Source organism: Micrasema longulum, unplaced genomic scaffold (genome assembly GCF_059751315.1).
Source record: "Micrasema longulum isolate JH-2025_06_02 unplaced genomic scaffold, ASM5975131v1 h1tg000163l, whole genome shotgun sequence".
Classification (NCBI taxonomy): Eukaryota; Metazoa; Arthropoda; class Insecta; order Trichoptera; family Brachycentridae; genus Micrasema; species Micrasema longulum.
In genome coordinates, this window is record NW_028277368.1 from 1,356,009 (window position 1) to 1,383,364 (window position 27,356).

Below are 27,356 nucleotides of genomic sequence, written 5' to 3' on the forward strand. Positions count from 1 at the left end.
ATAAAAAGGTCACTTTGCATAATTTTAACAGAACCGAGATTTCAAATTTAAATCACTTGAAAATGCCTTTTCTCTCATGCTCCGTGCGCCAGTTACAGACATTTTATTGAAAACGAAAAATATGATAAGTTTTTTTTGTTTTGTACACCATTTTGTGAAAAGGACCGGAATTATATTGTTATGGTCATATAATTAAGAATAGTCCAGAAACCGCATACGCACATCAAACAGAAGGCGACTAAACTACTCATAAATGAGTACGTTTAAGTTTTGACCCATTAGTTTCTTTGTAGACGTCGCTTAGTTCACAACTCCTGATTTGAATTCAACCATGCCGTGTTGTGTCCTGTTTGAAGTGTAAAAATACTGCTAGGATCTTAAAGAAACGGGATGCAATCACATTTTATGTGTAATTAGCAAATGAATGTGTGTGTAACAAATGCATTACTTAAACATTTAATTATTTTTCTATCTGTCAGATTGTCGAAGAAACAAAATGAACATTTTGTTTGTGTTGCGAGGGTAGTATTTTTTTACCCTACTTTGCTCATCTAATAATAGAACTAATGAAAATTAGGCCTCAGATCAAACAACGCCGTGGGGGACATTTGAACGACATTATCTTTAAAACATCAAATAATATTTAACATAATATAAAAATATCCGTTTTATGTATAATATAATTTGTTTAATTTATTTTTTTATTTATTTACAATTTTAAAAAACCCGTTAGGGTTACATTAGAAATTTAATATTGTCTAGTCATTTTATGTCTCGTCTAGTCTAGTTAGTTCAGTCATCATGTGTTTTTTCAGATTGATATTAAATTTGTCTCCATTAAAAGTTTTCAAGTAGTAAGGTAGGTCGTTGTAGTGTTTAAGTCCATTATGTAGTATTTTTAACTGTCCTGTGTTTGTCTTTGCTTTTTCAATATGATAGTGTTCAATATTTTAAGTTCAAGGTTCATTAATTCAATTACTCTTATTAAATGACCCTTTACTTATCTACTCTGTTGTGTCAATCAATGTTTCCGCGTGCACACTAAAATTTTAGAGAAATTAACAGATTGCTATATTTACCTTACATTTGGGTTTTGATTTTTTTTTCCATCAAGCAACATTACGCGGCGACATCATAAATGCGCGCGGCGAAAGTAGGGCTTAGTGGGAGGATTATTGGATACAGTCCAAAGTATTCAAATATGATTCTACGCTCCTTCTGGACTATTCTTAATTCTATGGTTATGGTATTTATTACAGTCAATATCAAATTTCCGCAAACCGAGTTTTGTAAAATTTCCATTGAAAATAAACGTAAAATGGCATTTTTCAATACAAATTGATAAAAGCGTCATCTATGATTAATTATTTTGAGACTTTTGTTTGGAATCACCTTAATATAAACGGCTTTCTATACACCATTAATTTATTTAACACAAAAAGATACAAACGAAACGAAAACGATACATCTTTATTTCGTTTTTTATTAAATGTGATTGATCAAGTCAGAGAGACTTTCCTTACTCGGCACAAGTCACGGGCGCGGGAGACGGGATTTACGGGAACGAAAGGGAAAGCTTTATCTCCCCGTCTCCCCGTCTCCCCGTCCCATAATGGAACAATCCATTTAAATTGTTGTGACGAGGAGCCCCGGACTAGGGATGCAACTTCGTCTACCGACTACCGACTACCGACACATCGATGCGTGGAAAAATCGATGTTTATAAACGTGTCAACGTTTGTGAATAAAAATTTGTGATTGACGTAAATAACGTGTGGCCCTGCGCACATACAATATGTTTACAAATATCAAATGAAACGGAGTAATAGCTCGAAAAAGCGAAATTTTCAGGAGAGCCAAAAAGTACATTTACACGTTTTAAAGCCATGTATTTTTTATTTAGTTTTTGTCTTTTTCTCTTCGTATTTGAAAGCAATGCCGAAATATAATATATATTTATTACAAAATTTGAGTTTGTACAAATGTTTGTAGACAAAAGACTGGATTTCAACCCCTCGGGAATCATTAAGATTAACAAATTACAACAGAGATGGAGAGTACATTAGAAAAGGGAATATGGAAGTCTAGGCATGTACAGGGCTTATGACCTGTTATTAGCTGTTTAAGTGATTACTTTACACACTGTGTAACATTCACCATTTTGCCTATGTTTGAACATCCGTATTTCTTCAATTCTTCCATTTGTTGATTTAAGTGAAGTTAAAGAGCTGAAACCTTTATTGTTGTGAAGAGATTCATCTGATGGAATTATTTCACATACTAGGCAACGCCTGAAAACAATTTTCCAATTTTTAAACTTCTTCATGGACCAGTTGGTTTCATTACAATATTTGAGTTTGTCCAATCATAAGCCCTGTAGATGCCTAGGCTTCCATATTTAAGGTATTCTTCATCCCTTCTGTAATTTGTTAATCTTAATGACTTAGAGGATGAAATCCAGTCTTTTCTCTACAAACATTTGGAGATGCCTAGACTTCCATATTAACTTTTCTAAGGTATTCTCCATCCCTGTTGTAATTTGTTAATATATATTTGTATTAACATCCGTTTTCAAAAACACAAAAATATTTTTAAGTGAATCTGGATTGCAATAAATTAAGAAAATAAAAATATGACAGTATTTGAGAACGGCGCGTTTGTAAGTGTGTCATACGGCCATCAAGTTGAAAAATTGCTGTACTAGAATTATGTTAATGTCTCGGCATATGAGAGTTTTCAAATAGTTTATTATACTTATATGCCTAATAAAGAATCAGATATTTTTTAGTAATGACTCTACTTTATCAATATGAACATATGAACGATTTAAAATGTGGATTTTTAAACTTTTTTGAAGAATAGTAAAAATTCATCATCATCATCATCATTTCTTTTCCACACCCAGTAGTGCATAGGGCACTGCATTGGTATACCAATCGCAGCAAATCTTGATCATTTTGTTACATGGAGGTAAAATTATCAGTCTAACGATTCAGGTGCGAGTCCTGCGACTAAGAAATATGCTCGTGTAAAAAAACACCTTTTTAAATACATTTTTAACATTAACCATGTCGAGAATCGAACAAGAGACCTCTTGCATGGTAGGCAAACGCGCTGACCATTACACCAATAGGCCAACAAAAGTGAACATTTTACTTTAAATATTTAATATAAATAAGCCTACGACGGGCTTTAAGCCGTAATTATTTATTTATTAAAACTCTTTATATACAGTCAAAGTTTACATACATATGCATTAGGGCGGGTGTAGTAGACTTACTGTGGGTCTAACACTTAGCTCACAGATACCGGGGACCCTAGCTATATTTTTACCATTTTATTTAATTTGTCTAAACGTTTGTTACAGCGGGCATATTTTTTTTTTTTTTTTTTTATTAAGTCTTAAATTTGTACAAACATTATATAAATGTCCGATTATTAACTTTAATTTCATTATTATTAAAATATTAACTAATTATTAACATTTTGCCTTAAATAAATTTCTTCCTACCTATCTAAACCGCTTAATTCGAGAAAATCAGTGGTATATAAACATAATGTTTAAGAAATTTTTGATAAACATATGTATTTTTAACAAATAAAAATTGACTAAATATCTACACTGTACTTTAAAGAGTGGAGGGGGTAAAGAGAGAAGGGATGAAAGAGAAGAAAAGAAAAACTCAAATATTCAAAGAGACATTTCATACGTGATCTGAAATAAAGAAGGGGCGTCTCTGATATAAAAGGGTAGATTATTCCATAATCGTGTAGCTTCTACTGTGAAAGAGGAGGCAAAAAAATTAAAGGGTTGAATGGGTATTGAATGGGCTATCTCGTTACTACAACGTATTAATGCTTACAATTATTTGTTTTTCGTATTTTTAAGACAAGCGTAAGATCAAGAGTGATTTTCGGAGAAAAAAAAATACATTCAACTGAAGATTTTTGACTGAGAATGGTGTGAAGAGACTACTTTTTCTTTTGTTCCGTTGTTACCTCGAAATGTAAATAAATTATTTGTTTCATGCAAAAAGACCGTCTGGTATATTCTAAAGTATTTTTTTTGTTAATGAACTCAAACTGATGTTTGGAAATATCGATTTATTTTATGCGTCCCTATTGTGGACCCAGAATACTCGTAGTGGAATAGGCGGAGAGGGTAGGTACGGGTACCAAATATATAGGGCATGCTTGTTGCAGACCCTTCAGTAAAGCGGGGCTCTTCACCCCGGCTGGGTAGGTCAGATGGCTCCCAGTTTCCAGGTAAGGGCTTGAAACCGGTGAAAACCTTAACCGCTTGAACCGAAATTCTGGTTACTCGAGCAATACAAGTATAAAAATAAAGGAAAAATAATATAAATAAATAGTATATGAATTAAGAACGAAGATTTAAAAAAAAAAAATATTTGCTTAAAATTATTGTATTGGCCGAGTATTTTTCTTAGGAAGTTAATTAATATCTTTTTACAAACTAGTCTAACACCTACTAAATGTTTCCGTTGTTTTATTCATTTAAAATACGATTTATTTTCATAATTAAGAGACATTAATTGAATGTAATTTATAAATGTTTAAATTAGAACGAGCAATGCCTAGAACTCTTTATTTTTACGATAAGCTTCAAAGTGTGTATATTTTCTAAAAAAAAAAATTATAGGACGAAAAGTGTACCTTTAATTGAGAGTTCAAACATGAAATTTAGTACCTATTGCGTCTTTTTTAGTAAAGTAATCAATTTTTGAATAAAAACATACGAGTTTAAATATTCATACCGGAATGCAAATATTTCGTCACAAACCCATACTGATTAATGTGAAATTTTGAAAAAAAACAATTTTGTAAAAACAATATTAATTTATGCAATTCTCGGAACATCATATGGTGTTAGGTTGTTCCGTCAAATTAGTTTAGGTTTTATATTTATATCATAAATATGTTTGTCGCGTTTTACGGCATTAGTATTAATTTTTTTTTCAAAACGACTCCCCTACTATTTCGATTCTTGTATCAAACACGACCAGTCGGATATTTCTCTTTGAATATTTCAGCACAGAACTGCACGTAGGCACTCAGCGCCGGTATGTGAGAAGTGATTTATTTATTAAATTCGTAATGAGAACCCGACGTAAAAGGTCGGAATTACAAACCTTATGTTGTGAAGCGGGGGTGCAGTGACCCGCTGACCTAAGCGCCGGCCCCGTGGCCTATTTTGCGCTGTGCCACCTTTACCCACCCACGGCTCAAGGTGTACCTCCTCCTTCTGGGTAAATCTACCCACTGGGAAATGTATGTAATACACAGATAGAAAGCATTGGATAAATAATATCACTCATTTATTTGATGACTTCAACATATTAACAATAGTAAACATGTTTTCAAAATCTATATTAAAAAGTAGATATGCATATGTTGATTATTTAATAAAAAGAGAAATATGTAGTTCACTTTTTATTATTTAAACCAAAATATCCATTTTCAGACCATTTTCTAAAAATCGTAAATAATTAGACCTTAAACCTGTAGCAATTGCACAAAAATCTTTAATCCAAATAATTTCAAATAAAACATTTCGTTATCCAAGTGGCTTGTTCTTCAAAGAATTCAGAGTACTGAATATTATTCAATAGTATATATTGAGAACGGTAGTGGTTACACACATTAATAGAGACATTTACCCAAGCGTCAACCACAACCATAATACAAAATACTCTTATAGGGATCTAATACTAAGTGAAGAAGTCAACACTGTTCTGGCATCGAGAGAACACTATTACATAGGCAAAAAGGTCTATAACCTTTTGCCAGAACAATGGCAAGACGGGTGTGTTGTCAAGTTGCGGAAGGTGTTGACCTCGCTCTTTCATGACATTGGTCGTAGGGAGTCAGAAAAGTTGATGCATGCCATGGATTGGAGATTCTTACTGGATGTCGAAAATAAAATAAGGAATAATTTAAAAAAATATATTTATAGATGGCAACCATGAAGTTTCGCATAGATAAATTGTCTATGTTTTTATGAATGTATGTATGTGTGTGCGCATGGATGTATGCATGTGTGTGTGTATATATGTGTGTGTATATATGTATGTGTGTATGTATATGTACCAAAATGTGTATACGAATAAGTTTATATTTTATTTGTCTGTGATCTCTATTAATTTGTTAACTATTATCATGTATTCAAATGTAATTGCATAGCTTGGAACAAGGTATGTACCTTTTTAGCTGGACAAAGTAAACGTTAAATTGTATTTTGATAAAAGGTGTAATTAAATAAATAAATAAAATAAAAACTTCTGCTGTAAAAATTCAGCAACAGCAGGATTTGAGTCACGGACCGTGAGCCGTTCCGTGAGTCCACTATCCTATCACAGGGCCACAACCTTGTTTTAAAATACCCATATAATTTATTTTTTCATGGATGTGAGCTCTCCACTGGCCTTTAGTACGTTCCGGAAAAAACGTTTGAACAAATAATAATTTGTATGTTTGAAATTAATACTTTGGGTAAAGGCAATAATAAGGACCTTAAATTAGAACAAATGTATATAAAATAAATCTTAAAGTAGCTCAGTTTAGCCATGGCATCCCTCATACTTTTCTTGATATTTAAGCCCAAGAAACTCCAAGTACTAGAAGGTTTTACTAGTGTTCACTCTCCTGGCATTGGGGAATTAAAGTGATAGTTAGATTTGGAAGATTTGACATGCAATTTTTTGTTTCTAGTCACATGGGAGGGAACATGGAAGGAGAATTTTAGTAACAGAGAAGAGACATTACTTATTAAGTTCAGTATTTAAAAAATACATAAAAGGTGCAACTCTGTTTTACGGTTATCAAGTCACAGTGAATAGATTGTTAATTTCAACACCAAGGGTTAAAAAGGCAACACCACTTTCGCTTGACGGAAAAGAACGGTACAAAATTGTAAATCAGTAATACCCAGAGACACTTTTGCACATTCTCTCAAAGAACGGACAGAGAAGTTTGGTTGTCAAACCACCTTTAAACCTAGATCACGAACCATTTGTCAAATAGACTACTGGGACCCCGTGCTTTTGCTGTTTCTATAGGTTCCCTTCGTCCACCTCCCTGCCCACATTTAGTACCTTCATAAATAGTGAAATTAGTTATCGGCACGCATTGATTGCAGACGCACGGTTATCAGATTGGGATATATCGCGTTATCGTCGTCTGACAGACGCAAGGTTGGTAGTTCTGTAACATTTTTATCCTTTTATATTTATAAGTCAAATTTATATTTTTATGTAATTGGAGATTGCCAAAAAGGCAGTGGTCAAATAACAAGTAGAACTACCGAGTAAATATTGCAGCTATTGCCCGGCAGAAAACGTCACATGATGAAATGTATTTTTTTTACCTTAATTATATTTAATAGAATTGAACCATAACTTTAAATTTTAAAAAAAAAAAGTCATTGACTTGTCTTAAAATAGAACTGCAAGGGCTACAAAAGACCCACTTGTGGCAAACATACTGTTTTTTAAGGAACTTTGTTTTATATTTTTTTTATTAAAATAATATTGATGTTCTGTTTCGTTGTCTGACAGACAAAAGATTGGTTACACCGTTACTCGAATAAAAGATTAGTGAGCTAGGGTTAAAGCAAGTATTTCACCCCCAACCCGCCAGGAATCGAACCCGGACCCACGAGCATGACAGGCGAACACGCCAATCATGACGTCGAGGTATAAATTTCCTATTTTAGAAATTTTACCTGATAGTTGCTTTCGAGTCGAAAACACTCGCCTAGGGTTCTGGCTCCATTTCACACACAGAACTGCATTCTTCATCCACTTGGCAACACACGTTTTTACCGGACCAGCTTTCTGATCCATATAATACAGATCTAAGCCTCCCTCTTCTTTCCTACAGCACGAGCAGACAGCGTGGCTACACATCGGCTTACTATATTCCAACATAATTCATGTATTCAAATCTCAACATTGTTGTGCATTGTGAAACGTGCTAAGTTCACTTCTCTATTGAGTCATGGGCGTATTTTACATTTTTTCCAATAAAGTATTATTTATTTAAGTAAACAAAAACGTGGAAATAAATTTGACTATATTTATGTTTAATGTACAAAATGGCTTAATTGATGTACCGTCGTTACTGGAACAAGTGGCATTCAATGTTTCGATCCGCCGTTCGCGAAATAATAATGTTCTGTTCCTCGATCAGCACAGCACAAACAATGGCTTGTATGTACCAATGTCCCGATTGTGTCGGATTGTAAGCTCGAGACAAGACCTGGACTTTTTTTGTTTGAGTCTTTCAAGATTTAAACAATCACTAAAATAGACGAAATCTTGACTTGAGGTTGTTATTTATTTTTGTCCTAGCTTTAATTTTCTTTATTTGTATTTTATGTCAATTGTGTATGTATAAGATATGTAATATATATGACGAAGTCGGTTACTAAATAATAAATAAATAAGTAAATATAAGAAGAAAATATATATTTTTTTAAATTGACAAAATTACTCTAAGTTAACTAGTTAACAAAAAATATGTTAAATTATGTTGTAATGCCGATATTAATAAAATATTATCATGATCCAGAGCACTGAATAACGAACCCTAGTTAAAGCATATTTATTTATATGTTTTCATATACATCCAATGGGCATTTTTAAGGACATATTTATGCATAGAAAATTACAATAAAAGAAAGTAGAAAGACACAATGGTATATAATAAACTTGATGGGAGTGGAAGCGGGAGAGATGTGTTTATAATTGAATTTGATTAAGTAATAAGTATATTATGTATATCTATTAGATGTTTACATAATTTGTATTTTTTCAAATTTAAAAATGATAAACAAGAGTAGAATTGAAGTATGTATTGTCTTTAACTATTTTACAACCAATTATTCAATAATTCATTGCATCTTAGCCTTACACTGCGCAAATATTGCGAGCAGCTTGAGCAGCTTTAACAGCTTTATTACCTTGATTGAACGCGACCAGAAAAAATTGTCTAAAATGTTCACATTCGTCTAATTGACATTCGATTAGAAGGCTTGTAATCAAATAAAATAATATGTGTAACGTAAAAGCAACGACAATGCCTTATATGGCAGATAATTTTCTTCGACATTTAATATTTGCCATACTTTATTGTTTTGGTGCTTATTTTTTAATTTGGGAAAAAATGACACAACGTATCTTAACAATCAATAAATCATTTTTCTACAAAAAGGAATAGTCTTATTTTACTCGTGGTAATCCTGGATATTTTTTTTTTTTAGATTTACCGCAATAGTATTTTTTGTGTCTACGTGTGTGTTTGTAAATAATTTTATTTAGTTGCAATGTTTTAAGTTCCAAAAAATAAATGAATAAAAGTGTAAAACTAATATTGACACATCATGATCTCTAGTTTTAAACATTATGATCGCAGACCGAATTCGTTGGCAAAATTATTTGATAAATTGAATTTTTAAACTTATAATGTATGCGAAATTGCTTCATAATTAAGTAATAATAAAATCAATGAAATTGCATGGAAGAATATTTTCTATGGAAAAGCCTTCCTTGACACGATTCTACGTCGGCTCACCTCCACCTGTTCACCTATTGTATACCTTGCTTTGACCGTTTCGGTATTTTATATAATGTAATACTCACTATTTTATGTAAATTATACAAAATGATACAATCAAGGATGTTTCAATCAAAAAGATACTGTCAGACAGTGTTTAAGTTTTATATTATTAAAGCCAGAGATTTATTTATCGGTAAGTAGGCGCCAGGGGCGAATCGTCTATGTAAGCGATTATGCGCAGCTTACCATTATATTTGACTATCGATAATAATGTTTCATAGTCATCAAATGTTTGCCGACAGGCTGGATTTTCTCCCTACGGAGTTATTAAGATCTAAATTTGTTTCAACAGAAAAAAAAAAAATTAGAAGGGAAAATGGAAGTCTTAGCGTTTACAGGCCTTATGATCGTAGGGAGGAAATTCAGCTTGTCTGCAAACATTTTAACAAACTCAAAACATTGTTAATTAAACTAATTGATATAATAGGGCCTATAAAAATTGGAAAATTGGTTTCTGGCGTTGCCTAGTAGGTGAATTGGTTCATCCAGGTAAATCTCACCCACATGAAAAGGATTCAGCTTTTACTTCACAAAAGTCAACAAATAAAAAAGTTGAGGAAATGTGGATGTTTAAACATACGTTTCTAAACATAGATACATGTATTTTTATATGTTTGAGTTTCGAATATTTTAAATAATTTCTGTGCTAAGGGTTTAAAGTGCCAATATCGTAGACCACAATTTTAGCGGATTAAAATTTTACGAGATTTTAAATTCATCCTCTGATTTTACAGTTACTTATTTGAAGCGAATAAAAATAAAAAAGCCGCATCTTATTTTCCTTATCCGCATCTAGTGGTGCATACAGTACCAAAACGGCCGTTCAAATGCAGTATATCTTAATCATTTTTACTACACATAAGGTAAGCTAATCAGTCTTAAGCTTCAGGTACTACAATGTAAAACCACGGTTAAAAAAAAATACTTCACGTCCACCTTGCCAGGAACCGTACCTAGGACCTCAAACGTGAGGCGGACTCAGAAGAAACTCAAACTCCGAGTAATTTTGAGGAATAATAGATACAATTGGATGAAGTTGATGCTGAAACAAACAAACATTATAACAATACGTCAGACGATATATTTTAATGTAATGTTTTTTTTCACAAAATTATTGATGGTTTTACCTCAAAAGAGTTGACTAAAGAGGTTTTTTCTTATGAATGTGAACATGGATATGAAACAAAAAATTTAAATAAAGTAAGGCTGCTATTTTGTAAGAGCTTTGTAGTAATATTAAAAGGAAATACCATTGGAAATAAGAGAACAATTTTTTTTATTATTTAAACGTAAGTTAAAAAAACATTTGTGTAGCAGATAAGTTAGTTCTTAAAAAGTAATTGTATTCGAGTTGGCTTTAAACAAGTTTTTTTTTTTTTTTTAAGTGTACGTATATTGTTAAGAATTGTTAATAATTGGTATATATTTTATTAATAATAAGATATAAGTTAATATAAGGACATTCATATATTACGTTTGTACTATTTTACGACTAAAAAAAAAAATGAAGTCTATAAAATAAATACAAGTTATAATGTTGTGCCTTGAATCCACAGCCTGTATACATATGTGGCGTACTGAATGTAGGTACACAATAAAAGTGCACTGGGTGGTCAGCTATATTCGCAAAATATGAATATTTTATTGTGTAACTGTGTGACCAATATTCAAGGATAAATTTATTTTCTTATTTTTTTACAATAAACGTTATATTTACATATAAAAAATAGTACATATTATAATAAAAGTTTAGTCGGCCTTGTGTTGTAACGTTCAGCGTGTTTGTCTATAATGCAAGAGATCTCGATTCCTGACATTGTTGATATAAAATATTTATTTCGAAACGATTTTTTTACACTACACTGGAATATTTAATAGTCCCTGGACTGGTACCTGAAACCTAAGACTGATCATCTTACCTTCTTGGGACAAAAAATATCAAAACACGCTGCAAGTGGTTAACCAATCAATCTATGCATCATTAGAAACGGAAACGAAATGATAATGATGATAAGTTATAAGCGACAGACCGAAGTATCGAATTTAATTTCGGTTTTGGTCAGTTTCGGCCAAAAATCGGTTCAGCCGACACCCGGTATCGGAATGTTTTAGATTAGCACAATCAGAGGTATTGGATTGTTGCCATCGAAATAATTACTAATTGTCATGCCATTTTTTAACATAAAAAATGGAAACTAGACTGTTAATGTAATTTTTTTACTATATTTAGTAGTTGTAAGATTTTCCATGTTTATATTTTTGTAATTCGTTAACAGTTTTAAAAAAATCAAAAGAAACATGTTGGTTCTTAAGATATACACAAATATTTCAACTCTGGGGCTATTCGCCTCTTATCGGACTTTTTATTACATATTTCTATTTTATATGATCTCTTTATTATGTGTATTTTATAATTTTACGAACGTTGACTGTCTAATGGCTTTCCAATAAAATAAATCAAAATAAAAAAAATCTCCCCTTGACGTACTTTTTTAGGATTGTTACCTTCTAGCCAAATGCATTTTTTCGGGGTTCTGGTTTTATTTCACACTAAAAACTGTATGTTTTATCAGCCTAGATAATGTAATTAACAACAATTTAAAATCAATAAAAAATATAAACATATTTAAATATGCATAAATATGTGTTTTGGTATTTTAACATTGACTTTTGACAAACCGTTGGCAAGATAGAATATCTGACATTGGCCATTGATTTTCAACGTGCAATTATTGAGCATCTGTTCGAGTTGTTGTTTTCTATAAAAATATTTTTAGATTTTTATGGATTCCATAAAGTAATTCATTTTTCTAAATTATTTTCAATGACAAAAACCCGTGTTAAAACTGAAGAAATTTTCTATTAAATCAAATACTTTCACCACCGTTTCTCATAAAAGGGGTGTAACAAAAACACAAAATTCTAGGTTTAATAATAAGGGCATCGTGAGTTTTCTTTAGTTTACCTCGTAGCTTAGTGGTCAGCACGTTTATACACCATGCAAGAGTTCTTGATTTAAAAACAATCAAATCTTTTATTTATTTAGGAAAATTCATAAAGCGCCCTTTTTATGAAAATCACCTAACACGCCTTGCAGCTACAGAGCGCAAAGGTGGTTGCGCAAAGGTGGAGCGCAATTTATAATAAGGTTTAATTTTAATTAATATACAAGAGCCAGATTACATCATGTATTGCAGCGACATAGCACACGGACGTTTAAAAATCTAGCCCCCATTTACACTGAAAGTGTTTTTCAATTATAAATAATCGTTTACAAATATAATCTAGCTTAAATGCTCTGCAGCTATAGCGCACATGGGCGGTTAAAAATCTAGACCTTTTTACAGTTAAATTTTAATTTAGACATAGTATTAAAGCTTATATCACCAAAAGTATTGCAGGTAGAAAAGCGCAATGATTAGTGGAATTCAAGGAACTGTAAAATGAGTTTATAACGAAAAAACACAATAACAATACTTCAAGCAAAACACTTGTAAGCTTGCCACGTTTACATGATGTATAAACATTAAATTTGTTATAACTTAACGATAGAAGAAAAATTATAGACCTTTTAAATGTATTCAAAATTGTAAATTCAATATGAGTTTGCCCTAAACTTTTATCTCTCGTCAACTTCAGGGTGTCTCGAAGAATGACTAGACAGGTGCCACCGCTTTGTAGCAACAATTCACGGACAGTGTATACATGTAATGCCGTATTAAATAGACTTCATGAACTCGGCAATAGTTATTTCCACGTATCTGATATATTAGTTCCTATAGAATAAACCTTTTGAACTTTTTCAAAGATGGTGAATGGTAATTATATTTATTTATTCATGCATTTCATAATATATATATTTACAGTTTTTTGTTCACTTTACCTAGCTGTGTGAAACAGTACTTGTGATTTTCTTGTTGTTTTACTGTAGAATGTTTTATTATTTAAACTTTCTACTGAATTTGCTGTATAATTATAAGGTTGATATTTTAAATATAAATCTTGTATAATTTTTGGTTTAATTTTTTAAAAATCTTCGGTATAATGAGGTAATTCATGTTAAATATGTTAATATTATAAATTTTTGTAAAAGGCAGATTTGCTGTTTATCTTTATAAAATAAAATAAATAAAATAATAATAAAATATCAAAAATAGAACATTCATGCATCCAATAAAAGTTTTTCACAAATATAATGATAGAACGTGCTTTATAAGCAGGAGAATGAACAATATAAAATATATATAAAAAGAAAAGGATAGCACTGTTAGAAGGTTGGGATGTAAAAATAAAGAAGAGGAGTGGAGGAGGAGGTAATTTACAACAAAGTTTGCCAATTTGACGTTTACTTACGATAATATCGTAAACGTACTGAAAGTAAAATAAATTGACTGCGCACGACTTCAAAAAGTATTTTTTTGTAGCCTCAAAATTTAGTATTAAAAATATCTAAATGAGAACAAAGTTAAATTTGTATAAATTACGATATGTAAATAAGTTTTAGAATGGATTATAAAAAAATTGAACCTGTAGTGTTGATTTAACGGGACAATTTATTAAAATCTCAGGACTATTGATAAAATTGTTCAAATTTTTTACAAAAAAAAGACAGATCAGAAATGCTTTTGCGTTAAGTTAGGGAAGTTAAGCTATGAAAGAAAGAAATTTTAAAACCTGTTTTTTAAGTGTAATATTTTATAGTCCCTCTAATGGCAAATGAAACTTTAGGCAGATAATTTAACTATAGTGTAACAAACAAAATATCGACATACACTAAGAAAAGTAAACCAATGGTTGACTGCAGATTAGGAAGACTCTATATAGGATTAAACTTTTGTTTGGCTATTATGTTTCATTTGTTTACATATTTGTAACATGCTAAAAATAAAGAATTATATATAAAAGTTATGGATTGTTAATAATCAAATAGTATTTAAATATATGTGAGTTAAAATTTTGTTTTTAAATACGTATATTTCAATATACGAGGAATAAATCATCTTAATTTGTTGAAACAGAAAGTAAAACCATTTTTGAGAAGGGAATATGAAAGTCTTGGCATTTAAAAGTGTCATTTGCTGGTTTAAGTGGGCACTTTACACACTGTGTAAAATTCACTATTTGTCTATGTTTTAATATTCACATTTTTTCAACTTTTCCATCTGTTGGCTTTTTAAAGCAAAATCTGAAACCTTTATCGTGCGGTTGAGATTCATACGATTTTTTCAATTTTCAAATATTTCATCTTTTAGGCAACGCCTTAAAATAATTTTTCAACATAAGCAGAATAGTGAATGTTACACAGAGTGTAAAGTTGCCACTTAAACCAGCAAAGGACAGATCAAAAGACTTGTGAATTCCTAGAGTTCCATATTCTCTTCTCAAAAATGTTTTTTCTCTCTGTTGTAACAAATTTAGATCGATCTTTTGAGACGACCCAAATTTTTTACCGGATACGGAGCTATGAGAAATTACCTTGATAGGTTTAAATTAAAGAATGATTATTATTGTCCATGCCGTGATATTTCTTCACAGAATATCGAAAATCTTTTATTTCAGTGCCCATTTTTTAGTTGACAATGCCATAATCTTGAAGCAGAATGCAGGAAAGATAAAATATCCATAACAGATATTTACACTGTCGTTAAAAGCAGTTATCACGCGCCTTTGCTCTTGGACTTTGCAACAATGGTGATTGGACTCATAAAGGTAATAAACCAAAATCAGTGATCGAACATCCCATTTCCAAGACAAACGATAACGATTTTTTTCAGAGTACCTTAGCCTTGTACATGACATCTAAGGGCCGTAATAAAGGGGTCCAAATATATATTTAAAAAAAAAAAAACAAATTAAGATATAAATCACTCTTTAGGGTAGAAATCCAGACTGTACAAACATTTGGCTACACTCAAAACATTTTGATAATATCTCGTCCCGTTGACATTGATTTATTCTATCTTTGGTTTCAGATTCAATTAGATGTGCACATGGCATTGTTAACTTTTTTGTCGTATTTTTTATTTGATTCAACTTCTTTATAATTAAATATTGCAACATTACGCATATTTTTTTTTATTTATCAAAAATATTTTAAGTGAACCAAAGATTTGGTTTATCAATATATATTTTGAATCCTTTTAAAAAATATATTGCAGCAGTTTTTTTTATACCCAAAACATTAAATAATATTAAATAATTAAATTGATATTTCAATAGGGAAGAAAACATTTCACTTATCTTTTCAATGCTTTCATAATCACAAACCAAGGGTAAATTTTTATCTTTGAAAATGCCATCCCTTCCAAATAACCTCAACAAATAAGACACTATGCCAACATGTTCAACAACATATTTTAAATATTGGTCACAATATGAAAGCGGGTCAATGCACCCGGTACTGCAGCGCTCAATACTACATGAATTCACCCCTTTCCTGCCCCGCGTATTTCCTACCCCTACAGAAACCACCATCACACAGCTGGCGGGTGAGCCTACTCTAATCATTCCTAATTTAATAATCATTTTTCGTTCCCTCGTTAGCAGGGAAATTACCATCAAGTATTTAGGAAAATATCGAATCAATGAATTTTCTTCTTAATTCATTTCTACGCCTGTAAATCAATTACCAAACCGAATTTTATATTTATTAGTTATTGACAAAAACGGTTTTCCAAGGTTTTCCTTTATGTAGTATAACTTCGTGTCCGAGCGGATGAAAAATACAGTAATGTGTGTTAAATAGAAAGTTAAAATTTTGGACGAGTGCTTTCGACTCGATGGTTTACCTATCGCAGGTTAAAATCCTGAAAATGGAAGTCTGCGAGAGGGTTACAATAATCATTTAAAAAAAAACTTTGTTCACTCTCCTTTAATTCAAAATGATAATAAAAATATACACTGTCCTAAAATTGTAATAAATTATATGTATGATATATTCCTGTTTATTACTGCAACTTATATGATATTAAACGAGTACAGAGAAAAAAATTAAGATATATTTAATTTAAATTAGGTTTACCTGTGTCAGAAATAAATTGAATGACTGCTTTAAATTTACCATTACTGCCAAGCAGGAGGACAATAAATGACCTCTTAAATGATCAAATAGATTGCCCCGAACTGTTAACTTTAATTAACTTTTATATTCTACATAGACCAACAAGATTTATTTTTTTGTTTTACAGTCATCATCGTGGCGTGGTACTAATTATTAATTGAATTCACCGATTATTTGCATACAGCGACTTGCAAATCAATACAGTGATGATTTAGATTTATTTTATGCCACGCCGGTGATGATCAAGTCCTTTGTTTTGAAAAATAATTAACAATTTAAAATCCAAATCATGATAAGTTCTTAACTTTTAATTTAACTCTTTACTCTTGTGTGTATAATTATTTTTTAAGTTTTTTATTGTTTAATATTAATATTTATATAAACCATGAAGTAAACTTTTTAACTTTCTTTTTAAAGCACTTTCTTTTTTTTCTTCTCTTGCTCTTTTTTTAAAAACTGCTATTTTCTTTTATTTACCTTTTTTTATAAAGGTAAATATTTATATTTGTTACAGATGTAATATTTTGTTTTTATGTATAAATACTGTTTACCCTTTTATACTTTTCTCGATTTTTTTGTTCTCTTTCTAATATTATGTTATATTTTGTTCACTGGTTTTATTGTAATTATGTAAAAGGTTCATGAAACCGTAAATAAATAAATATACAAAATAAATGCAAGGCGGCCATTGTCAGGTAGTGGTTAAGACGCTTGACCCTCACACGGAAAGTTTCAAGTTCGATTCCTGATGTGAACACAAAAATTTAAAATGTGTTTTTTCTCAAACTTGGGTATTCTGTGCTTTAATTAGGCCTCCTGGGTTGTTGTGGTGTTTCTGATTAAAAAAATTAAAAAACAACAAAGATTGTTGTGGCCAGTTTACACTATGTTTAACGTTTACCATTCTACCAATGTTTTCACATCTATATTTATGTTTTTCACACCTTTGTAATTTATTTATTTATTTGCATTCATTATTTTAGGTCCCGACTAGCTAGGAAATTCTCGAGTTTACGCAAGACCTGCATGAACATGTGTTTTTTCAATTATTGATGCTATATCCCTTCAATTCTTCCATTTGTTGATCTTTGCGAAGTCAAAGACCTGAAACCTTTTCATTGATACGGATGACATTCTTAACGTATTATTTCACCCACATACTAGGCAACAAATGTAAATATTTTTCTATTTTTGTACATAGTTCTTCTTGAACCAGCTAGTTTTTACAACATTTTGAGTATATCGGAATCTTTGTAGGCAAGAACCACTGAATTTAACCCGCTTGTAAGTTATTCATGTATTAGTTTATTTATTACAACAGAAATGATGAACATTTTATAGAAGTGCATCTGAAAGTTAAGGCATTACTTGTGTACTGCAGGACATTGATATCGTGTTTCTTAGAATGTAATGAACTGAATTCAATAGAAAACGCTGACTTGCTTCTTGGAGTCATGTCTCTACATTTCAGGTGAATTAATTTAGCGCGTGTGTTTCATCGATCATGGCCTTTGAACCCACAAATCTAAACCTTGAACACAAATAACAAAGTGAGCAAATAAATAAAACAGAAATGTTTTTTTTAAACCACGTTGTAAATCGGGCGTCGGCACAGGAGCAGAGTCCGTGCCGCGTCCCGCACCGCGCCGTAAACGCAAACGTTCGCCACTGTGACCATACACCAAAAACATTTATATATATTGGTAGCAAACGTACTAACCAGTAGTTAAAATAATTCACCCATGTTTTACCGTGTCGTGTGGATTTGTACGACGGGTATTAAATCGGCTTTTGATGATCAGTATTTTTATGAAAATGGGGCGGTAAAAATTATCTGAAAGTACTTAACTAATGTGGTGAGTAGTAGCCAATGGTCGCCAATCCGTCTAGACTTACTAAGTCTTTACTAGACTACCACCTTTCGCAAACATTTATGATGCAATATACTATACAGTATATTGAAGTCGTTGCAAAGTTTGCTGTCGGGAACTTTGTAGAATATACTTGTACGAGTAGATCTGTATCTATTTACAAAGCTTTACTATCTTATATCAATCGACTTTTGTTTATCAATAACCTCACGCACATTATTTACTACCCAAAAATAAAAAAAATCATATACTCATGCAAAACCAGTTGTACTTCTTCAAATATTTATTGGATTTTTAATGAGGATAATTCCATGGTAACCCACATTACATTTAACTCCAAAACTCAGTCCTTTTTCATGTTTTTTTATCTACTAGTATATTATATATAGTGTGCAAAAAAATATTATGTATGTCGCTGTACATTGAAAATCGATCAAGGAAACATTTTCAGTAAAACAATAAATCAATTATGGTTAACAAATAAAAAAATATATATATTTGCCTTGGTAACGCTCATTACATTGAGCGGCCTGAAGTTATATGAACAGGTTTATAATACTAAAACTCTAATTAAATATGTAAGAAAAAATAAAAAATACTGGCACTTCAATTAAAACACTTCGCTATTTGTTCAGAAAAATAATGAAAAAAGATAATACAATGATAACTCACCTTACATCATTTAAGAAGTCGTATTTTGGGCAATATGCAAAAAAATGGACTTTATTAATAATGGACTTAATAATGACAGTAATTTAACAATAATATTTACGGCAAAAATTCACTTATCTGAGCCATTATATAATAATTAAATATCTTCGGACGAGGAACCATAAACTTGGTACATTTACACTTTGTTATATTCCTCATTGGTTTTTTTAATGTTTTTTAGATCGCAACAAGCGAGGAAGCTTAATAACAGTAGTGAATTTTAGCACAAAATACCAAGGCTCAAAAAAATTACATTTGAATTTGAATGTTCTTACCGGGAATCAAACCCGGAACATTCCGTGCATCATTCAAGCATCTTAACCACTCAACTACGAAGGCTATTGACGTGTTGGCAGAAATGACATTTTTTTAAAGTTTTTTTCGCCTCTTGGCGATGTTTTAGTAAAAAAATAATTTTCAAATTCATAAATACGCCAAAAAACATCCTGTATAAATAAATGAGTCCGCAAAAGAGGTTCTCAGCATGCAACATTTTCTGACCTTCATCAAATAAATAACATACATTAAATAAATAAATTAGTGAATCTCCTAGATCTCGTCTTTTCTTATGTCTTTAACTTGACAGTTAAGCCAACTACTTGGGAAATTTGTGTGTTCGTGCTATTTTAATTAAATGAATAATTTTCAATATTGAGGATCCATTCGCATCCATGGATTATTATTACTTTTATGGATACTTTATTAGGCGCCACTTTAAGAAAGTTAGAAAATATATCAAATATATTTGCTTATTATACGCTCCATGAGCGTAAATAAAGAAAAAAATATAAACAAAAATCGCAGAATCTCTATTGAAATAATAAGCAAACTTAAAGCAATCTAAGCGAATGGAATGATTTGTCGGTATCTTACTTTGTAAGTGCAAAAATGAAGGTTTTGGATTTTTCACTAAGCTTTTGAAACACATTTATGTACCAGTATAATATTATGTAAGTTTTTTCGTGTTGGTACAGTGGCTACTCGCGGGTAAATCTTGATTTAAAAGTGCTGAAAACTTACCATAATTGAAGTATACAATGAAAGCACCCATCCCTTTCCTGAAACTGTATGTAAATACTCGCTATCAATTTTTTAAAACTAATTAAGCGAAAATTCAATATTTCATTACAAACAAACCGCAAAAATAACATAACATACAAACTTTAAAAGCTTTCATTGTACCCCTCACTGCAGTACTGTCAATTTGTGATTCGAATCACATGGTCAAATACACATGGTCAGTACAATCACCTTTGTTTAATTTACCAGCATGACAGTAAAGAAATACAGTGTTAGTTACAAATTGAGACCGTGGCAGTATGTTATTGATGTACAGAGGTTCATCCGAATTATAGAGCAAACTTAAATATATTGTGAATCAATCAATCAATACAATTAATCAATATTATGGTGAAAAGCTCTAACAACACGCTTCTCTAAGCCACTGCAGGGAGAATAAACATTCCCTGTTCAAGCTGTAGCTACAAATCCTGAGACCGCTATAAGAACACGTTGCGATAGATTTTAATTTTTATTTCATTTCATTTACGAAAATAATAACAAAATTCATTTTATTTCTTTCCTGCAAGTTGATAATTTATATAAATTTTTTTTTAAGTTTTGATTTTTTACGAAGTCTTTATTTAAAAAAAAATAATAACACCTTTCTATTTTGGATATTTCTTCGTTGTTCTACGAAAACGAAATACGTTGTTTTTTTGCTTTATGTATTTTTGTATGGCAGAAAACCATTATTTTTATCATAACTGTAAAATACCTCCAATTATTATTTTTTTACTCAGCCGTTGACAGATCATAAGCTTTGTCTATAGTTCTGTTTTATCTGTTCAATGGTGTCCTCCGTCTCAGTTGAAATAATAAAAATAAATCAATGAAAACCAAGGATTGAATCCGCCATACTGCAAATAATAAAATGGCGAGTACCAGGTACAAATTGTGATCCAAAGTCAGTGGGTCAAATAGTCTGGGAATATCATTAAGTATTTTAATTGAAGAATGAAGTTATGTATCAAGTTCTTTGTAATCGAATACCAGGTTTTACCCGCTACCTTCTGTCCGCCTCGTGCCGGGGTATTTTCATACCCTAAATGATTTGTTTCAAATTGTTTATACAATTTGCTATGCCCATGTTTGAATAAACATATATTTTTAATTCGTCGAGCTGCCAACGATTGACAGTGTTTTTTAGAAAAAAAAAATATTCCCATAACAATTTTACGTTATTTTCAAAATGCATACGGTAAAACGCATTATAAAAAAATATATTTATAACGGTGTTTTGCTTTACGTAAAATAATACTATTAAAAGGTTAAATCAAATTATTAAATGAATATTATACATATATTTTTCAATAAAACTAAAGTTAAGCCAAGTTACATTAATTGCGTTATGATAATAGGTGCGAAGGTTTTCACGGTCACTGTTTTCAATATGTTTATTTTTTGGTTGATACTGTGGGTATTGGATTTGTTTCGACTTTTCGGTTACCATTGCAGGAGCCGTTTTTAGAGTAAACTAAGTGTTTTGTAGAAAAAAAGTACGTGTTAAAATACTAGTCATTTGTACCGTGTCGCAGTCGGCAGTAGGTATATTTGAATAAAGCCAGTAATTGCAGTGCACGAATAATAAGAGAGGCAAAGCTGTGCCATATATTCTGCTCTCTTAGAGACATTCTGGATATTGGCACTCTCAGAAGTGTGTATTTTGCTCTGTTTCAATCCACTGCAACCTATGGAATAGCTGGCTGGGGGGGTTGTCCGGCATCCATTTTAAAGCCTTTATAATTTCTGAGAAACTGTTATTGAGAATAATATTCCGGCGCCCTCCAACCTACCCGTCAGAATAGTTGTTTCAATACATGAAGGTGCTAGATATGAGAAAACTGTACATAAAAAAAGCACTTACACACTTCTGGTCGAACAATAAGGAGAGGTCTCAGCAAAATTTCCGTACGAGGTTTTCCCAGAGCATGAATTATGTCATACCCAAAACCCATACAACTTTTGCTCAGAGACATCTCTCATTTATCGCACCGAGAGTGTTCAATAATTTGGAAGAGCGTATTAAGCTCTCAAGGACAAAAACTATTTTCAAGAAGGTAGTTAAGGACTGGATTTTCCTTAGTGGGAGGGATTTGAGTATTAAACTCCTTGATGATTTTCCAAATGTTTGAATTTACTGTTTACCATATTGATGAGTCATATTTATGTTTTTTTTTTTAATGTTTTTGATTCTATATTTGTGGTGATATACTCATGTGTCTGTACCAACTAATTGCTAGTCCCATCTCAACACAGGACTTTTAGTCCCATGGAGTTGGGACTTATGTCTCAAATAATGTACAATAAACTTATGTATGTAAATCAATTGAAATACATAGACATCAAAATAAAATAAACAAAGACGGGCTTAAATTAAACTTAACATGGTTTCCAGCAAAACATACTACAAAACGAATAGAAATATGCCTACTACTGACTGCAACACGGTACTAATTACTAGTACTTAAACACATACTTTTTTCTACAAAACACTCAGTTTACCCTGAAGATAGCTACTGCAATGGTAGTCGGAACGTCGAAACAAATCCAACACACACGGTATTACCCAAAAATAAACAAATTGTTATCTTTCCGATCTACCGGTTGCGAAATAATAATGTGCTGTTCCTTGATCAACACAGCACAAACTATGGCTTGCATACACCAATGTCCCGATTGTGTCGTATTGTAAACTCGAGACTAGATCTGGACTTCTTTGGTGTAAGTCTTTATGGATTTAAAAATCACTAAGATAAACCGGATCTTGTCTTGAGGTAGTAATTTTATTTTTTTTTGTACTAGCTTTAATTTTATTTAGATGTATTTTATGTTATTAGTATCTGTATTTATTATAAGAAATTGTATTTACCATCGTTAGAATTGACTGCATAAGTCCGTCAAATAAATACATAAATAATATTTTTTTTACATATTGATAAATATACTTTACAACATTCTCTTTTTTTAAATCGACAGTATCTTTTGAGATACGTATTTATGTAGAAATGATGTAATTTGAAGTACTCTGCATTGTGAACAAACGTCTTTTGTGGTAGAAAAAAATCTCCAAGAGACCGAACTGTTTGAATATTTATGAACCTGGATTCTCACGTTACTGAACTTCAAAGAAAAACAAAGCTTGACCAAATAAATTTGTCAAAAAACCGGATGTTACAACGACTAAAAGACCCGTGTAATATTAAATTGAAAAGGTATCACTACAACAATGTTTTGAGTATGTCCAAGTGTTCGCAGACTGGCTGAATTTTTTCTTTAGGGATTTATTTAGATCTAAATTCGTTGTAACAGAGAGGGAAACTGTTTTTGACAAGAGAATATGGAAGTTTAGGCTTTTACAGAGCTTTCGATTTATCATCGGCTGGTTTATGCGACCATTTTACACGCTGTGTAACATTCAACATTCTGCCTATATTTTAACATTCACTATTTCTCAAATTTTCCATCTGTTGACACTTGTGAAGTAAAAGAGCTAAAACCTTTATTATGCGGGTAAGATTCATCAGGCGGAAACAATTCACCTATTCACCCTATTTATTTTTGTTATTTTACGCCCTCACTCCCGTTGTGTAAAGCATAAAGCGTTTTACATCGCGTAGGGTTCCGGACGTGATTCTCGGTGACACAAAAAAGTATGCGATTTTATTATTCATATTTAAAGCATTAACTTTGAGGTCAAATATTTTATTAAATGTTAATAAATATTTGTATATAACTATTTACCGACTTTTCTATGTATACCGGTTTCAAGACGTATCCGTCTCTTCATCAGGTCACCAATTAAACCAACGTGCAAAACCCACTATACACCTTCACTATAGTTGTTGCACAAAAATATAAAATCAACACGATATGCATTTCAATAGGCACATGCACTGATAAGGACAAACATGAAATTACAAATATGAATTTGCAAATCACCTTATTATTTTAAATCATGACTTAAATAAAAATACAGGACTTAATATTTTACAAACAAATATTAAAGGGTTAAAAGTAAATAATATGGAAACATTTCACATTAGGAAAGCTTTAGAAAATAAGGTTCCTTTGATTAATAACTAAAAACCTTTCAATATAGTCCGATATACGATGTTTCACTGTAATGATCACCCTAAACCTGCTAAGCTCACCCCCCCCCTTTCTTCCAACCCCTCTACCTTTATTCAACTATTTCCCAAACAACACGGAAAATTTTCATAATTTAATCAGCGCATGTTTGTGTCCTAATCAGTGCTTGTGCTTATTAAATGCATGCCGTGTTGGTTTTATATTTTTGTCCAACAACTATGGTGAAGGTGTACAGTGGGTTTTGCATGTTGGTTTGATTGGTGTCCTGACAAAGAGACGGGTACGTCTCGAATCCGAAATACAGAAAAGTCGGTAAGTGGTCATATTATACAAATATTTAATAACATTTTATATGCGATTTATCTTTAACCCGGGTGGTTTTTCCAGGGATTTGCTAATCCGCTGTGGTAAAAAAAAATGTACATCTTAAAAACTTATTTGAAACATGTTGAATTAAGGCGTAAAAAAATATAAAGATACAAAAAAAGAAAAATATTGTTTTAAATCAATAAACTGCAATCGTATCAAAAACTTTGCGAACTTTCTTGTTTTAAATTTATGTACGAAAATCTGTTTGCGTTCTAGTATTATAAATAAAATATAAATAATAAATCAGTTAAGATTATTAAAACTGTTATTTCATACAACAATGTTTGAGTACGTTCAAACGCCTGCTGACCGGCTGGATTTCCTCCCTAGGGAGTAATTCATATTAATATTTATTTCAACAGAGAGGAAATCCTTTATCACCCAGCAGATGGAAGAGTTGAAGAAATGTAGATGTTCAAACATGGGCAGAATAGTGAATGTTACACAGTGTGTAAAGTGGCCACTTAAACCAGCCATTGACAGGTCATAAGCCCTGTAAATGCCTAGATTTCCATATTCCTTTATCAAAAATGTTTTCCGTCTCTGCTGAAATAAATTTAAATATGAATATGAATAACCCCTAGGGAAGAAATCCAGCCGGTCTGCAGGCGTTTGGACGTACTCTAACATTGTTGAATTAACTACTTGACAAAAGAAGAAGTATAAACATTGGAAAATTGTTTTCAGGCGTTGCCTAGTAGGTGATTTGGTTCAGCCGGATGAATCTCACCCACGCGATAAAGGTTTCAGCTCTTTTACTTCACAAAAGTCAACAGATGGAAGAGTTGAGAAAATGTGGATGTTCAAACATGGGCAGAATGGTGAATGTTACACAGTGTGTAAAGTGGCCACTTAAACCAGTCATTGACAGGTAATCAATCCTGTAAATGCCTAAACTTCCGTATTAATTTATTTAAGGTATTCTCCATTCCTGTTGTAATTTGTTAATCTAAATGACCCCCGAGGGGGTGAAATCCAGTCTTTTGTCTATGAACATTTGGACAAACTCAAATATTGTAATGAAACCATCTGGTCCAAGAAGAAGTTTAAAAATTAAAAAATTGTTTTCAGGCGTTGCTCAGTATGTGAAATAATTCATTCAGATGAATCTCTTTACAACAATAAAGGTTTTAGCTCTTTAACTTCACTAAAATCAACAGATGGAAGAATTGAAGAAATATGTATGTTCAAACATAGGCAAAATGGTGAATGTTACACAGTGTGTAAAGTGGCCACTTAAACCAGCCAATGACAGGTCATAAGCCCTGTTAATGCCTTGACTTCCATATTCCCTTATTTAAGGTATTTTCTATCCCTGTTGTAATTTGTAATTTTTTTAAAAATTTAATTTCTTCAATTTTTATTTTGTAATTGTAATTCTTATAAAATGAATTTATATTTAATTTCTTTTTGCTTTTGCTATAAAGCAAAAGCAAAAGGAAAGACGTTAAAATATAAAGAAACAAAAAAAATACGCGGCTATTTTTTTTTCTTATTTAGATATTTGGATACAAAAAACAAAGTGCCAAAATACTTGAAAAACATAACAGAGTGGGAATTCGTAAAACAATGAAAAAAATATTATCAGAAAGAGAAAAAAAATGAGATCAGAGACAAAGTTTATGCATCAAAAAGCTCTCATCCAGTAATACGAAATATAAATTAAATAAAATCTACAATTAAACATTTGCTTAAACAACTACAACTGTTTATTTTTTGTTAAATATCATAGGTACATTTTTTTTATCGAAAATATAATAAAATTAAAACGTCCGTCCGTCCATACACTTACAATCGTTTTTTTAAGAAGGGTTTTCCTATTGTAATTCCTTAATTTTCCTATTTGAGATTTTGCTAATTCACTAATGTCTTTTGACAAAAATGAATATTTTTAATGTCATACTTCAAATAAGTTAGATAATGTGTATTTATTCATTTATTTACGGATGTATGATCTTTTTACATAATGACAATAAAAACAGTAAGTAAAAAGGTTAGTTAGTAAAAAACAAAACAACTAAAAATAGCATAATTTTTAAAAAGAACGAAAACATCAAAAAAAATTAAACAATAGAAATAATACTTTTAAAAAATTAAAAAACAAATATTTCATCTGTAACAAACATAAATATTTACATTTGTAAAAGAAAATAAAAAAGAAGTTTAAAAAAAGAGGAACAGAATAAAAAATGCTTTAAAAGGAAAGTAAAAAAGTTTATGTCATGGTATTTACAAATATTAATGATAAACCATAATATTTTTTCAAAACTAGTTAAAAAACAAGATTAAAGAGTTTAAACAAAAGTAAAGAACTAATCATCAATTTTCAATTATTAATTTTCACAACGCAGGACTTCATGATCAGCGGCGTGGTATTTATAATCCTTATATTTTGTATCAATATAAGGATTTTAAAACAAAAATCAAAAAGAAAAAACATATTCAATACATTTTAAATAAAACATGTGCTGAGGAAGTTTATTTTTACTTGTACTACGCTATTTAAAAACTTTTTAAATATTATGCTACTGTTGTTTTTGTTTTATTTTAGTACTTGT

General features: G+C 31.1%; 1 protein-coding gene across 1 annotated transcript in view; it reads right to left on the reverse strand.

Annotated features, from left to right (window-relative positions):
* The window catches only part of LOC148284045 (neuropeptide SIFamide receptor-like), a 219,531-nt gene that overhangs the window by 191,753 nt on the left and 422 nt on the right, over positions 1–27,356 (reverse strand). The window lies entirely within an intron of this gene.